The sequence below is a fragment of the Sturnira hondurensis genome, unplaced genomic scaffold (genome assembly GCF_014824575.4).
Source record: "Sturnira hondurensis isolate 20B ecotype Veracruz unplaced genomic scaffold, ASM1482457v3 Scaffold0022566, whole genome shotgun sequence".
NCBI lineage: Eukaryota > Metazoa > Chordata > Mammalia > Chiroptera > Phyllostomidae > Sturnira > Sturnira hondurensis.
Genome location: NW_028095197.1, coordinates 1536369 through 1550660, shown reverse-complemented (window position 1 = coordinate 1550660; position 14292 = coordinate 1536369). Strand labels below are relative to the sequence as shown.

Genomic DNA, 14292 nt, shown 5'->3' with positions numbered 1-14292 from the left:
ACCAGCCAGGGCAGATTTTTAAAAAGTACAAATATATAGAACCCTAGATGCTAGACCCATTTTCCTAGACCCTAATGCTCTCAATAGCCAATCTATGTATTATATACAGGCATGTAGGATGTAAGATTTTTTTACATGAATGTATTACATTGTTCTACATTATTTCACAATTTATTTTTTTACTTTATATTATATGATTGAAGTACTTTCCATATGAACATGTATTACTCTATATCCTTTTAAAATGAATAATATTATGTAGTTTAGAGATACAACAAATTTAATCACCAAATTATTGTGGAAATTGGTATTTCCTATTTTTTATTAATTTCAATTTATTAACTGCTTATTTATACCAATCATGGTACCAGACACTTTTGTATCATTATATATTTTTTCTTTTTTATTGTATTATGTTCCATTACCATTTTCACCCTCATGTCCTCCTCCATTTCCACCCACACCCCCTCCCCCACAATCACCACACTGTTGTCTGTGTCCACGAGTTTCTTCCTTTTTTGCTCAATCCCATCACTTACCACCAGCAACCCCTGTCCAGAGCTGTCAGCCTGCTACCTATTAAGTCTAACTCATTTTGAATTTATTCTTGTGTATGGTGTAAGAAGATGGTCTGTTTTCATTTTTTGCATGTATTTGTCCAATTTTCCTAACATCATTAATTGAATAAAGTATCTTTAGCCTATTCAATGTTTTTGCCTCCTCTGTCAAATGTTAATTGACTATAATGGCATGAGTTTATTTCTGGACTCTCTATTCTGTTCCATTGGTGTATGTGTCTGTTTTTATGCCAGTACCATGCTGTTTAGATCAATATGAATTTGTAGTATAGTTTGATATTTAATGGTAGCATGATTAAATCAAAGTTGAAACTTTGTTCCTTTCTCAAGATTTTGTGGATATTTGGGGTGTTTCCTGGTTCCATATATATTTTTGAATTATTCTAGTTCTGTGAAATACATCATTGGAATCTTGATAGGACTTGCACTGAATGTATAGATTGCTTTGGATAGTATGGACATTGTAATGATGTTGATTCTTCCTGTCCATGAACACACTATATGCTTCCATGTATTTGCATCTTCTTCAGTTTCTTTCTTCAGTGTCTTATAATGTTCCAAGTATAGGTCTTACACATTCTTGGTTAAATTTATTCCTAAATATTTTATTCTTTTTGAAGCAATTGTGAAGGGATTGTTTTCTTCATTTCCCTTTCTGATAGTTTATTAATGGTATATAAAAATGCAACTGATTTCTGGATTAATTTTGTATCCTGCTACTTTTTTGAATTCACTTATCAGTTCCAGTAGTTTCTTGGAGGGATCTTTAGGGTTCTTTATGTACAGTGTTATGTCATCTGCAAATAAAGACAGTTTTACTCCTTCTTTCCCAATGGGGATGCCTTTTATTTCCTCCTCTTGTCTGATTGCTGTGGCTAAGGACTTCCATTGCTATGTTGAATGAGGGAAGTGAAAGTACACATCCCTGTCTTGTTCCCAATCTTAAGGGGAACACATGTAGTTTTTGTCCATTAAGTGTGATGTTGGCAGTGGGATTGTCATACATGGCCTTTATTACATTTAGGTATATTCCTCTTATTCCCATTTTGTTGAGAGTTTTTCATCATAAATGGGTGCTGATTTTTATCAAATGCCTTTTCTGCATCTATTGATATGATCCTGTGGTTTTTCTCCTTCGTTTTGTTTATATGGTATATCACATTTACTGATTTGTGAATATCATAACAGCCTTGTATTTCTGGAATAAATCCCACCTGATCATGGTGTATTATCTTTTTGATGTATGCCTTTATTTGGTTTGCTAATATTATGTTGAGGATTTTTTAGCATCTATGTTCATCAGGGATATTAGCCTATAATTTTCTTCCTTTGTAGTGTTTTATCTGGTTTTGGAATTACGATAATGCTGGCTTCATAAAATGAGTTTGGGAGTCTTCCCTCCTATTGAATTTTTGAGAATAATTTGAGAAGAGGTGTTAGTTTTTTCCTGGCATGTTCAGTAAAATTCACTTTAAAGCCATTCAGTCTAGGGCTAGTCTAGGCTTTTGATGGAGGGCTTTTTTTTTCTTAGTGCTTCAGTTTCACTCGTTGTAATCTATCTACTCAGATTCTCTGATTCTTCCTGATTTTGTTTTGAAAGACTATGTTTGTAGGAATTTTGTTCATTTTGTTTAGGCTGTCCAATTTTTTGGCATATCGTCATTCATAATATCTTACAATGCTTTGCATTTCTGTGATGTCAGTTGTTTCCTCTCCTCTTAGTTTCTGATTGTATTTACTGGGGTTGTCTCTCTCTTTTTCTTGATCAGTCTGGTTAAAGGTTTGTCAACCTTGGTTATCTTTTCAAAGAACCAGCTTTTGGATTTATTGGTCTTTTGTATTTTATTTGGACTGTATTTTATTTATTTCTGCCCTGATCTTTATTATTTCCTTTCTTCTACTCACTTAGGCCTTTGTTTATTGTTCTTTTTCAAGTTCCTTTAAGTGAAAGTTAAATTGTTTATTTGAGCTTTTTCTTGTTACTTGAGCTAGGTCTGCAATGCTGTTTGTTTTGCTCTTAGGACTATTTTCCCTATGTCTCACAGATTTGGGTTGTTGTGTTCTCATTTTAATTTGTTTTAAGGTGTCTTTTATTTTCTTCCTTGATCTCATTGTTAATACATTTACTGTTTAATAACATGTTATTTAGCTTCTATGTCTTTGTTTATTTTTGTTTTCTTCTTGTGATTAATTTCTGGTTTTATAGCATTAGAACAGAGAAGATGCTTGATATGATTTCAATCTTATTAACTTTATGGAAACTTGCTTTATGTTCTAGTATGTGGTCTAGCCTATAAAATGTTCCATGTACACTTGAAAAGTACATATAGTCTGTTTCTTTGGGGTGAAATGCTCTGAAGATATCAATTAAGTCCATTTGACTTAGTGTGTCATTTCCTTGTTGATTTTCTGTCTGGAAGGTCTATCACTAAAGTCCATGGAATGTTAAAATCCCTGATTATGACTGCATTTCTGTTGATCTCTCCATTTATGTCAATCATGATTTGCTTTACATGTTCATTTATGTGTTCCTATGTTGGGTGTACAAACGTTAAGTAGGGTTATATCCTTCTGTTTGACTGTTGCCTTTACCATTATGTAGTGTCCTTTGTCTCTTACCAAGTGTCCCTTGGTTTTAAATTCAATTCTGTTGAATATAAATGCTGCTACCATAGCCTTTTTCCCTTTCCATTTGCATGAAATCCTTTCCCCATTGTTTTACTTTTAGTCTGTGTTTATCTTTTGTTCTGAAGTCAGTCTCTTGAAGACAGCATGTGTCCGATCTTGTTTTCTTGTTCATTCAGCTACCCTATGTCTCTTTTTTTTTTTGCCATTTGGGTTTTTTTATTTAATTGTTCAAGTACAGTTTTCTGTCTTTTACTCCCACCCCAATCCACCCCCTGAGTGCTTCCCACCTTCTTCCCATTTCACCCCTAGTTATTGTCCATATGTCCTTTATAGTTCCTGTAAATCCTTCCCCTTTTCCCCTGAAATTCCCTCCCCTCTCCCCTCTGGTCGCTGTCCCCCTGTTCTCTATTTCAGTGTCTTTGGTTATATTTTGCTTGCTTGTTTGTCTTTTGATTGGAGCATTTAAGCCATTTACGTTTAAAGTGATTATTGACAAATATGTCTTTATTGTCATTTAATTTTTTAACTGTGTTCTTTTGTTGTAGTTGTTCTTGTTCTTCTTCTCCTCTTTTTCCTCTTTCTCTGTCTTAAAGCAAGTCCTTTAACACTTGTTGTAATACTGGTTCAGTGGTAACAAACTTAAGCTTTTTCTTATGCAGGAAGTTCTTTATTTCTCCTTCAATTTTAAATAATAGGCCTGCTGGGTAAAGTAGTCTTGGTTGTAGGTCCTTACTTTTTCATCACTTTGAATATTTCATGCAAGTCCCTTCTGGCCTGAAGTGTTTCTGTTGAGAAATCAGATGACAGTCTATGGTAGTTCCTGTAGGGAACTAACTGCTTTTCCTTTCTGGCTTTTAGGATTTTTCTCCTTGTTTTGAGCTTTGCCATATAATGTATCTTGGTGTGGGCCTCTTTGGGTTCATCTTGTTTGGAATTATGTGCACTTCCTGGGCTTGTGTTTTTTGCTTTTTTTCTTCACCAGGTTAGGGAAGTTCGCACTCATTATTTCTTTAAACAGGTTCTAGATCCATTGCTCTCTCTTTTCTCCTTCTGGTATCCCTTTGATGTGAATGTTTTTTTTAAATAATTTTTTAAATTTAATTCTTGTTCAAGTACAGCTTTCTGTCTTATATTCCCAACCCTGCCCGCCCCCAGCCCGTGCTCCCCACCTCCCTCCCATTTCCGCCCCCCACCCTTAGTTATTGTCCATCTGTCTTTTATACTTGTTCATGTGAGTCTATCCCCTTTGATGTGAATGTTGTTATACTTCATATTGCCCCAAAGGTCCCTTAAACTATCGTCACTTTTTAAAATTCTTTTTTCTTTTTGCTGCTCTGATTGGTTTTCTTTCTTTCTTTATTTCTTTTTTTGCTACCTACTCTTCCAAATCACTAATTTGATCGTCTGCTTCATGTAACCTACTGCCTATTCTTCCAGTGTATTATTTATTTCAGGTAATTGCATTCTTTATTTCTGTATCTCTTTTACATATCTTTTTTCATGCTGTTGAGCATCCCTATAATCATTACTTTGAAATTTATATCTGATAAATTGCTTGCCTTCATGTAATTTAGCTCTTCTGGAGAATTCTCTTTTTATTTTATTTAGGGTCTGTTTCTTTGTCTTCTCTATTTGGCTGTATTTTGTGTTTTTCCTACACATTATGTAGATCTGCAAAGATCCTGGTGTAGACCTATGTTGGATGCTGCCTGTGCCTGGCCCTGGATAACCAACCTGTTTGGAGCTATTAGTGATCCACAGCTTGTGGCTTCCTCTGCTAGGCCTGAGTGCATGTTGAAAGAGCCAGTCTGAGCACCAAGGCTGGCTTTTACCTGCACTGGGACTGAAGAAGGATCAGCTAAATTCTCAAGGCACTCAGAGCCCGACCTCTGCCTGTAGGCTGTCTCTTAGCCTTAAACACTGAAAGACACTCCAGCTGTACTCAACAGGACTTAAGCTCCACAGGGTGTGGTGAGAGGGATTCCTGTGGTTTGGGCTATTGCTTACCTCAGGCTGGTGCCACATGGAGGGGGCTGCTCTGCCCGAGAAAGATGGCCTCTGCTGTATGGGGAATGACTGAGCACAGGGGTCCTGGTGACTGACCTGTTAGCTCTCTCCCAGAGCCACCAGCCTCAGACTCTTTTCATGTGGTTCTACTCTGTCCTTTCTCTGCTGGAGCCCATAGTAAGTGGCTACAAACAAAATTTTATGTTGGCCCTTTAAGAGGGTGTCTGAGTCTTTAGCCATCTGTCCTTGGTGGTCAGAAACCCTGTGCTTTTCACAGCCAGTTGTTATGTGGGCACCTTTCCTGGTTCTGCTGCTCGAGGCTGGGGAGCCCAGGTTGGAGTTTAGACTCCACACTTCTCAGAGGGGTGCCCCCTGACTGGTGAAATACACCTCTGGAACTTCAGCTGACACCTGTGGAGGCCCAGCCAACCCTCACACACTTCCTCACTCTTTTCCCTGGTCTCAGTGTGGTGGTGTGGTTTCTTCTGTAAGTACTCGATTATAAGGCCTCTCTCCAGCTATACTTCACTTGGTTATTCAGGATGATTTTTCTATGATTTAGTTGTTATTCTAGTTTGGTCCTGTGAGGAGGTTAGTGTAGCTTCCACCTACGCCACTGCCATCTTATTATTGGTATTTCCTATTTATTGGCTGTGGCAGATAGTGTTGCAGTGAAATTAAATACACAGGCATTTCTCTACAATAGATTCTTAAAAGTGGAATTATTGGGCTAAAGTATACACACAGTTTAAATTTTGAGGAACTGGGCAACTCATCCTTTAAAAGATTACTAACATACTAACAAGGTATGAAAATGTCTGCTCCCCCAAGTAATAACTAACCATAATGTGATGAGAGTGATTTAATGTTTATGTCCCCTTTTAGTAGTGTGGGTGAGCCTCTTTTCAAGTGACAAACATTAGCATTTCTCCTGGGAATTGCTCGTTTACTTTGCATGCTTCTGTTGTGTTTTTGTCCTTATAGATTGTAGGGATTCTTTTATAATCTGCATTTCAATCCTTCACCTTTTATAAATATTAACATTTTTTTCTCTTAATTTCTCAGCTTTCAACAACTTTTTAAAATATTAATCTTGTGACTCAGGTCAGAAGATTTTAATATGCATAAACAACTGTATGTGAAGACTACTTCATTTTTGTATATTCTAAGTTTTATTTCATTTTTATGTCAGTTTTCCATTCTTGAAGATTATAAATATGTCCTTTTTTTCTTCAAAATTAATGCATTAGGTTGAACTTTGTGAAATTGCTCTTCTCAACTGCTTTTAACCTACAAAAACGACAATTTCATATAGTAGTTTGATCTAACATTTGTTTTTATTTAACATGTTAACTTCACTGGCATTTTTAAGTATGTATGACATAAAGTAGGGATCTGTCATTTTTTTTTTGCCTCCAAAAATTTAGCAATTTTCTCAAACTTGTTTATCATTATATTCAAAAGTATGCTCTAAACTGTGTTTTAGTATTCATGCTCCATTACTAACATTAGAGTGTAGTTTTGATATCAGGTCAAGTTCCCTACTCATTCCTCAAAGCTTTTTTTAACCCCAAATTTCTTAATTTTTCATGTGGACTTTTTCCATTTGTCATTTTTTAAAACATACTGAGGTTTGTATTGGACTTGCAGTGAATTTTAGTTTAATTAGAGGAGAGCTTCATCTTTGAAATAGTAAGTTCTCCAATTCAGGGAACCTTTACGTTTCTTAATTTTTCTTCAGATTTTCTTTTATGTTATTCAGCTATGTTTTAACATTGTCCTCATGCAAGTTTTGCATATTTCTTGTTATAAATATTCCTGGGTATTATGTGGCTATTCTAATGTGTACACTTAGCTATTTTGAGTAAGATTATATATTACTGTATTTTTATATTGTCTTTGCTAGTACATAGTAAACCACTGGTTTGATATGTTGATGTTGCATTGAAATGCTTCACTGATTTTGATTAATTCTCCCAGCTCCTCATTTGAATCTTTGCCTTTTTTGTTAGATAATAGTATCACCTTGAAATAGTGAGAGCTTTGTGCCTTCCTTTCCAATATTTACACTTCTAACTTTTTGTCTTTGTCATATTGCATTAGGAGGGCCACCAGAATAGCACTGAAGTGTAGTGAGGGTTTTGTCATGTTCCCGACTGCAGTGTGATGATTGATTGTGATGACAGAGGGATTCACAAGGTGGTACGACAGCTGCATCAGTTAGGATGCCATTAGCAACGAGTAATAGAGAACTCTAACAAACACTGGTTTAAATAAGGTGATTTATTATCCAAGACAAGTCCTGCGTCAGGAAGGATTCCAACCTTGAGAACCCAGGCTCATTTCATCTCTCTGTACTGCCCTTCTCTGCTGGCCAGAAGTCCCCTCAGACCATTTGTTGCCAGCATCAGAAAGAGGCTGCCAGAATTCCTGGTGTCTCTTTCAGATACAGACTCTTTCTCTTCACACTGTTGTGCCTTTCCAGGATGTTCTTCTTGGAAGCAAGAAATCTTTCTCACAAGTTTCTCCTTGTTTTCATCAGCAACTTTTCCCTTCTTTTCATTTTCAGGGTTGGCTTACATGCCTACAGCCTGGAGTCACCAGAACTGGCTTAGATTTAGTCATGTGGGGGAAAAATGAATAATAAGGTGTCAACCATGTGAAGTACCAGATAAGAAGCACCTGTATGAGACTAGTAATGGGGACGAGAGAGTCTTCCCAGAGGAAGTGACACACAGGGTATTAAAGAATGAGTAGGAGCCATCTGGGTGCAGAAAGGCATTCCAGGAGGAGGCAACAGCGTGCAAAGGCATGATGTAGCATGACACATTTGGGCACCTCTACTAGATGAATTGGTGGAAACGTGTGGGCTAGAGAAGTGCATTTTGTGCTAAAGAGCTTACTCTTTAGCATGAAAGGCATGAGCAACCTTTAAAGAGGATTCATATGACTAATTAGACATTTAGGAATGATTGTTCTGGCAAAAATGAAGAAGGAGTCAGTCTGAGGTCAGGGAAATCAGTGGTAAGAATAGAGAAATGGAGAGGCAGGGACAGCTCTGAAAGTGAATATGGTGGCAGAGTTTGTAGAAGTTGGTGACAGATTAGATATGAGCAGTGAATGAGAAGTGGTCTAGGCCACTCCTCAGTCTGCTGATGTGGGAGACTGGGTTATGGTAAGAGGTAGAAGAGGGAAAGGCTTGGGTGGGCAACAATGTGTTTGATTTTTGACATATTGAGGTTGATGTGCCTACACAGTTTGCATGGTGAGTCTGGAGCTGATTGAAAGGTTTTGAGCTGAGATGGGTCAGAGATTCAGTAACATGTGCTTCTTAAACTAAGTTGTATTCTAAGTTCTCTGGTCAAATAAATTTGGGAAATATTGAGGTATTAAACCAACACTGGTTTCATCAGGACCTCTCAGACATTTTAATATGCTACCAGTGATGTTACTGAGAGTTTGCCACATGCCAGGCACTTCACATGCCTCAACTTGTCTATTGCGTTCCTCACAATACTGCCATGTGCAGTGTCCTGGAGTTTTTTCCATTCTGTAGGTGACGGAACTAGAACAGAGTGATTAAGTAACTTGTGTATGGTCACATGACAATTACTACAAGGCGGGGATTAAAATACAGAAAGTTAATTTCAGAGCTTGTACTCTTTTAAAAAAATTTCAGCTTTATTGAATTATAATTGAGAAATAAAATTGTAATGTATATGAAGTGTACATCCTGGTAGTTGGATATACATTTACATTGTGAACTGATTCTCCTGTACCTGGCTAATTAACACATCTATCATCCCACACATTTGTCTTTTCTTTTCTTTTTTCTTTTCTTCTCTCTCTCTCTCTTATTTTTTTGTCTGAACATTTAAGTTCTACTCTCTTAGCAAATTTAAGTCATGTCATGTAACACATTCTTACCAACTATCATCACCATGTTTTACACTAGATCCTGAGGCTTTATTCATCTTATAGTTGAAAGTTCATACCCTTTCATCAACCTCTCCCTATGTTCCCCACTTCAGTTGTTGGCAACTACTTTTCTATTCTCTGTTTCTATGAGTTTGACATTTTTAAAAAAAGAGTACGCATTTAAGTGATACCATGCAGTACTTGTCCCTCTCTCTGGCTTATTTCACTTAGCATAATGCAAGGCCCATCCATGTTGTCACAAATTGCAGGGCTTCCTTCTTTCTCACTGCTGTATAATATTCCATGGTATATAACATCGTCTTCATCCATTCATTTATTGATGAAAAGTGGATTGTTTCCATATCTTGGCTATGAATAAGAGCTGCAGTGAACATGAGAGTACAGACACTTCTTTAATAAACTGTTTTCATTTCCTCTGGATATACCCTCATATACCCAGGTGTGGAATTACTGGATCATATGGTAGTTTTATTTTTAAGTTTTTGAGGAACCTCCATACTGTTTTTCACAGTGGCTGCACCAATTCACATTCACACCAACAGTTCACAAGTGTTTTTTTTTTTCATATCCTCACCAACATTTGTTATCTCCCATCTTTTTGATGACAGCCATCACTTTTTGATGAGAGCTTATACTCTTAACTTTAATGGTTCTATCCAAAAAAGGTTAGTGTGAAGTTTTCCAAACTGATCTCATCATAGGGCACTCTTCAAGAACAACGGGCAGCGCCTTTGTGGACACTAGTTACCTGCAGAGCCATGGTGCGCAACGCTCAGGAGCATATTGGAGCCATGGATATGGTTGACTCCAAGGGAGAGAGGGTACAGAGTGACCAGAGCAGAGAGTTAAGAGAGTTAACGCTCAGGAGCATATTGGAGCCATGGATATGGTTGACTCCAAGGGAGAGAGGGTACAGAGTGACCAGAGCAGAGAGTTATTCCCACCACAAATAGAGGGAAGAGACTGTGAAGATGACTGAGAATCACTGGAGGGAAACCAAGAAGAGAGTGGAGTCTCAGATGTTGAGTGGTCAGCAGGAGGACAGAAAAGAACACACATTGTCTTTAGCAATATGCTGGTCACTGGAGAGCTGGTTGAGAGTCATTTCAGTGGGCCAGAAGGGGCACCTGGCCACTGCAATGTGAAGATAAGGACTGAATCATCCTCTTCAATTCTAGATATTGAAGTTTCTCAAAATGAAGCTAAGACTAAAGGTGTCGAATATTCAGCTACTCTCAGAGACAAGACCAGGAGGCTGGTAGAGGATGACCAAAGGAGAAAAGAGATTGGGGTTCATGCACTGGAAGAACACTAGGATTTACTGTGTGTGCGTTTCCATTTGTTTATACCTTCCTGAGTCACTGGGATGACTCTTCATGGGTTTTAAATAGAATGGGCGGGCAGCCTCCCAAAAATATTCAGAGACATCAGGTATGTTTCCAATGTGAGATATTTCACAATAGCCATGCCTGAAAGTGAAAACCCTCCTCTGGAAAAGTAAATGTCATTCGTAGAATCCTTTCTTCAAACCCATGGGACATGAGCTTCTCTTGAAGGATTACACTTTATCCCTAACAAAAGGAAGGTAAAAGAGTCAGTAATGTGGGAGATAAAGGGCATAGTAGCTTACTACATTTTGGAAATTTAAATACCACTTAGTGTGGATAGAAAATACTTTGGGGGCTGTTAGCACAGGCAGAATATAGTAAATCTTAAAGTTTATTTTATTTCCAACCCATACTGTTAATTCCTACAACAGCAAGTATTTTTTTTTGTTTTGTTTTTGGCCTCTCTCCTGGCTATGATACAATCATAGTGGTGCTGATACATAATTAGGAGACCATAAAATTTGTTAGGCAAACCTTTTGAGAGCAAAAGGGGCACTTTAGTAATGCTGCTAGGAAAACAGGCATACAGTGATAGCTGAGCCCTGGGCAAATGGTGACAGATGACCAGCCTACATATAATTACACTGTGGTTTCAGCAAGTGAAATTGGGCTACTAACAGAGAAGACTCTTCTTCCTTAGTTAAGAAGTGAGGTGCTCTCTAGGTCTCTTGGAACCCCTTCTTTTCGGGCAACATGGTGGTCTGGAACAAGCTTTGGAGTCAGACAGGCTCGGGTACAAACCCCTGCTCTATTGCTGCCTGGCTTCACCACCTCGTGTGAGTTACTTAATCTCTCTGAGCCTCAGTTTTCTCATCTCCTGTGTTCACATGATCATGTGTTAAAAAGGTCCAGCCCTGTAAAAATCCCTGGGAAATCTCAGTGCCCTGCTCTTCCCCCCCTCCCACAGTGTTTCTCAACTGATAAAAGAGAAAGCACGCTGCTTGTCCTATGCAGTGATTGGTACTTAAAAGTATATGCAGAGTTTTAAGTGGGATGGTGTATTGATAGATAAAGATTAAGATATAGCCACAGAACACTGGAACTGGAGATGCCTGCATGATTTGCAAGAAGTCTAAGACTCAGAATTGAAGTGCTATGTCTGAGGGCACCAAGAGAGTTCTGGCTCAGCTGGGAACCGAGTCCAGGTCCTGAAATTCCAGGCCACTGCTCTTTTCCCTCAATCATATTTCCCAGAAGTTCCCTCCTCCTCTCCCACTCTTCACACTTCCTTAACTATCAATTCAAGAGGACAGCATACTTTCCAGAGCCAGTATGGCTAAGCTGATCAATATAAGCAGATCAGAGTTTAGCCCATCTCAAGGAGGATGGTTCTGGTTAATAAGTGACAAAAATGTGATCTCTATAGAGACCTGACAATGTGGTGTGTGCTTGGGCAGTGGTTGTCTACCCTTCTAGATTCAGTGTCTGACTTAATAACAAAGGTCTTTTTTTAAGAAAAAATTTCTATTGACTGATTTTGGAGAGAGAACAGAAGGGAGAGAGAGAAACATCAATTTGTTGTTCCACTTATTTATGCATTCATTGCTTGCTTCGTTTTTAAAAAAATTATTTATTTTTAGAGAGGGGAAGGAAGGGAAAAAGGGAAAGAAATGTCAATGTGTGGTTGTCTCTCACACGCCCCCACTGGGGACCTGGCCTGTAACCCAGGCATGTGCCCGGGCTGGGAATCACACCTGCGACCCTTTGGTTCGCAGGCCTGCACTCAATCCACTGAGGTATACCAACCAGACCAAAGATCTTATAATGTTCCTTATACCCTCCTGAGATGAACTCAGAGAAACGCAATTTATGTACATGTAACTTTATAAGTAAAAAAAAAAATGCTATCTAACTCTAAGGAGAAATTGGAAGAAAGTAATTTATAATTAAGTAGTGTTTCTCCAAAGGTTTTTGTCAGGGATGCCTCACCAGAAGGCAGAATGAAGGTATTCAATGCTTGTACCCATGTGCATGCAGTTGGGGGAAATTGACAGCAAGGCACACTTACACACCTTAGGGATTCTGGGTGGTAGTGATGTGATACTCTGAACAGGTAACCAACTTTTGGCAAAAATCTTCATTTTATACAATGGTGGCATTCCTGAAAAATTCAAAATAAGTTAAAATGATACCTAAAGTACTTTAGGTTTAAATGTAAAACAGAGGTAGGTTCTAGATTCAGATGATTTAAAACAGGTTTTTTTTTAATTAGGTGAAATTAAGTGAGATAAATGTATGCAAATAGCTGGCAGATTGTCAACTCAATAAAATATATAGTATTATATATTTTAAAAATATATTTTATCGATTATGCCATTACAGTTGTCCCTTTCCCCCCTTCATTCCCCTTCACCCTGCACACCCTTCTCCCATTTCCCCCCTTTTGTTCATGTCCATGTGTCACAAGTTCTTTAGATTCTGTATTTCCCATACTATTCTTTTTCCCCCAATTTTTTTCCTATTTGTATCTCATTTTATTTTATTTTTTTAAATAATTTCTTAATTTAATTCTTGTTCAAGTACAACTTTCTGTCTTATATTCCCAACCCTGCCCGCCCCCCACCCCATGCTCCTTGCCTCCTTCCCATTTCCGCCCCCCACCTTAGTTATTGGCCATGTGTCCTTTATACTTGTTCATGTGAGTCCATCCCCTTTTCCCCTGTGATTCTCTCCACTCTACCCTCTGGTCCCTGTCAGCCTGTTCCATATTTGAGTGTCATTGGTCATATTTTGCTTGCTTGTTTGTTTTGTTGTTTAGATTCCTGTCAAAGGTGAGATCATATGGTATTTGTCTTTCACTGCCTGCCTTATTTCACTCAGCATAATTCTTTTCAGTTCTATCCATGCTGTTGCAAGGGTAGGAGCTCCTTCTTTCTTTCTGCTGCATAAAATTCCATTGTGTAAATGTATCATAGTTTTTTCATCCATTCATTTACTGATGGGCACCTAGGTTGCAACCAACACTTGGCTATTGTAAATCGTGCTGCTGTGAACATTGGAGTGCATAGGTTCTTTTGGATTGGTGCTTCAGAGTTCTTAGGATATAATCCTAGCAGTGGAATGGGTCAAAAGGCAGTTGCATTTTTGGTTTTCTGAGGAAAGTCCATACTGTTTTCCATAGTGGCTACACCAGTCTGCATTCCCACCAACAGCGCACTAGGGTTCCCTGGTCTCCGCATCCTCTCAAACATTTGTTGTTTGTTGATTTGTTTATGATGGCCATTCTGACTGGTATGAAGTGGTATCTCATTGTAGTTTTAATTTGCATCTCTCTGATAGCTAGCGATATTGAGCATCTTTTCATGTGTCTCTGGATCCTCTGTATGTCCTCCTTGGAGAAGTGTCTTTTTTCTATTCGGTGGTAGGTGGGATGGAGAGGACCCACTTGACAGATTACCTCATTGGCATTGGCCAGAAAATTCCAGATTGGTTGACTAAGATTATGTTTCTGGGATAGGTCGAAACTATAATTAAATCAGATATTAAGCCTAGCTTTGATACTATACGCTTCCACCACAAGTAACACCATTTGGGGTCTATGGTTTTCTCTTTAATAATTTTGATATCTCCAAATATTCATTCTTTTTTGTCCAATTTTTTTTATTTAATTATTTTTCAAGTACAGTTTTCTGTCTATTACTCCCATCCCATCCCACCCCCCATCCTCCCCCCTCCCTCCCATTTCCATCCTTCTCAGTTGTTGTCCATGTATCCTTTATATAGGTTCCTCTAAATCCCTCCCTTATTTCCCC

General features: G+C 38.2%; 1 protein-coding gene and 1 long non-coding RNA gene across 3 annotated transcripts in view; one reads left to right on the top strand and one right to left on the bottom strand.

Moving 5' to 3' along the window:
* LOC118979653 (uncharacterized) overlaps positions 1-14292 on the bottom strand; it is a 51716-nt gene that overhangs the window by 7362 nt on the left and 30062 nt on the right. Inside the window, exon 4 of the long non-coding RNA XR_005064962.1 lies at positions 12470-12641. This is a non-coding gene — a long non-coding RNA (uncharacterized LOC118979653). The remainder of the gene's footprint in view (positions 1-12469; positions 12642-14292) is intronic.
* The window catches only part of FRMD3 (FERM domain containing 3), a 275666-nt gene that overhangs the window by 245568 nt on the left and 15806 nt on the right, over positions 1-14292 (top strand). The window lies entirely within an intron of this gene.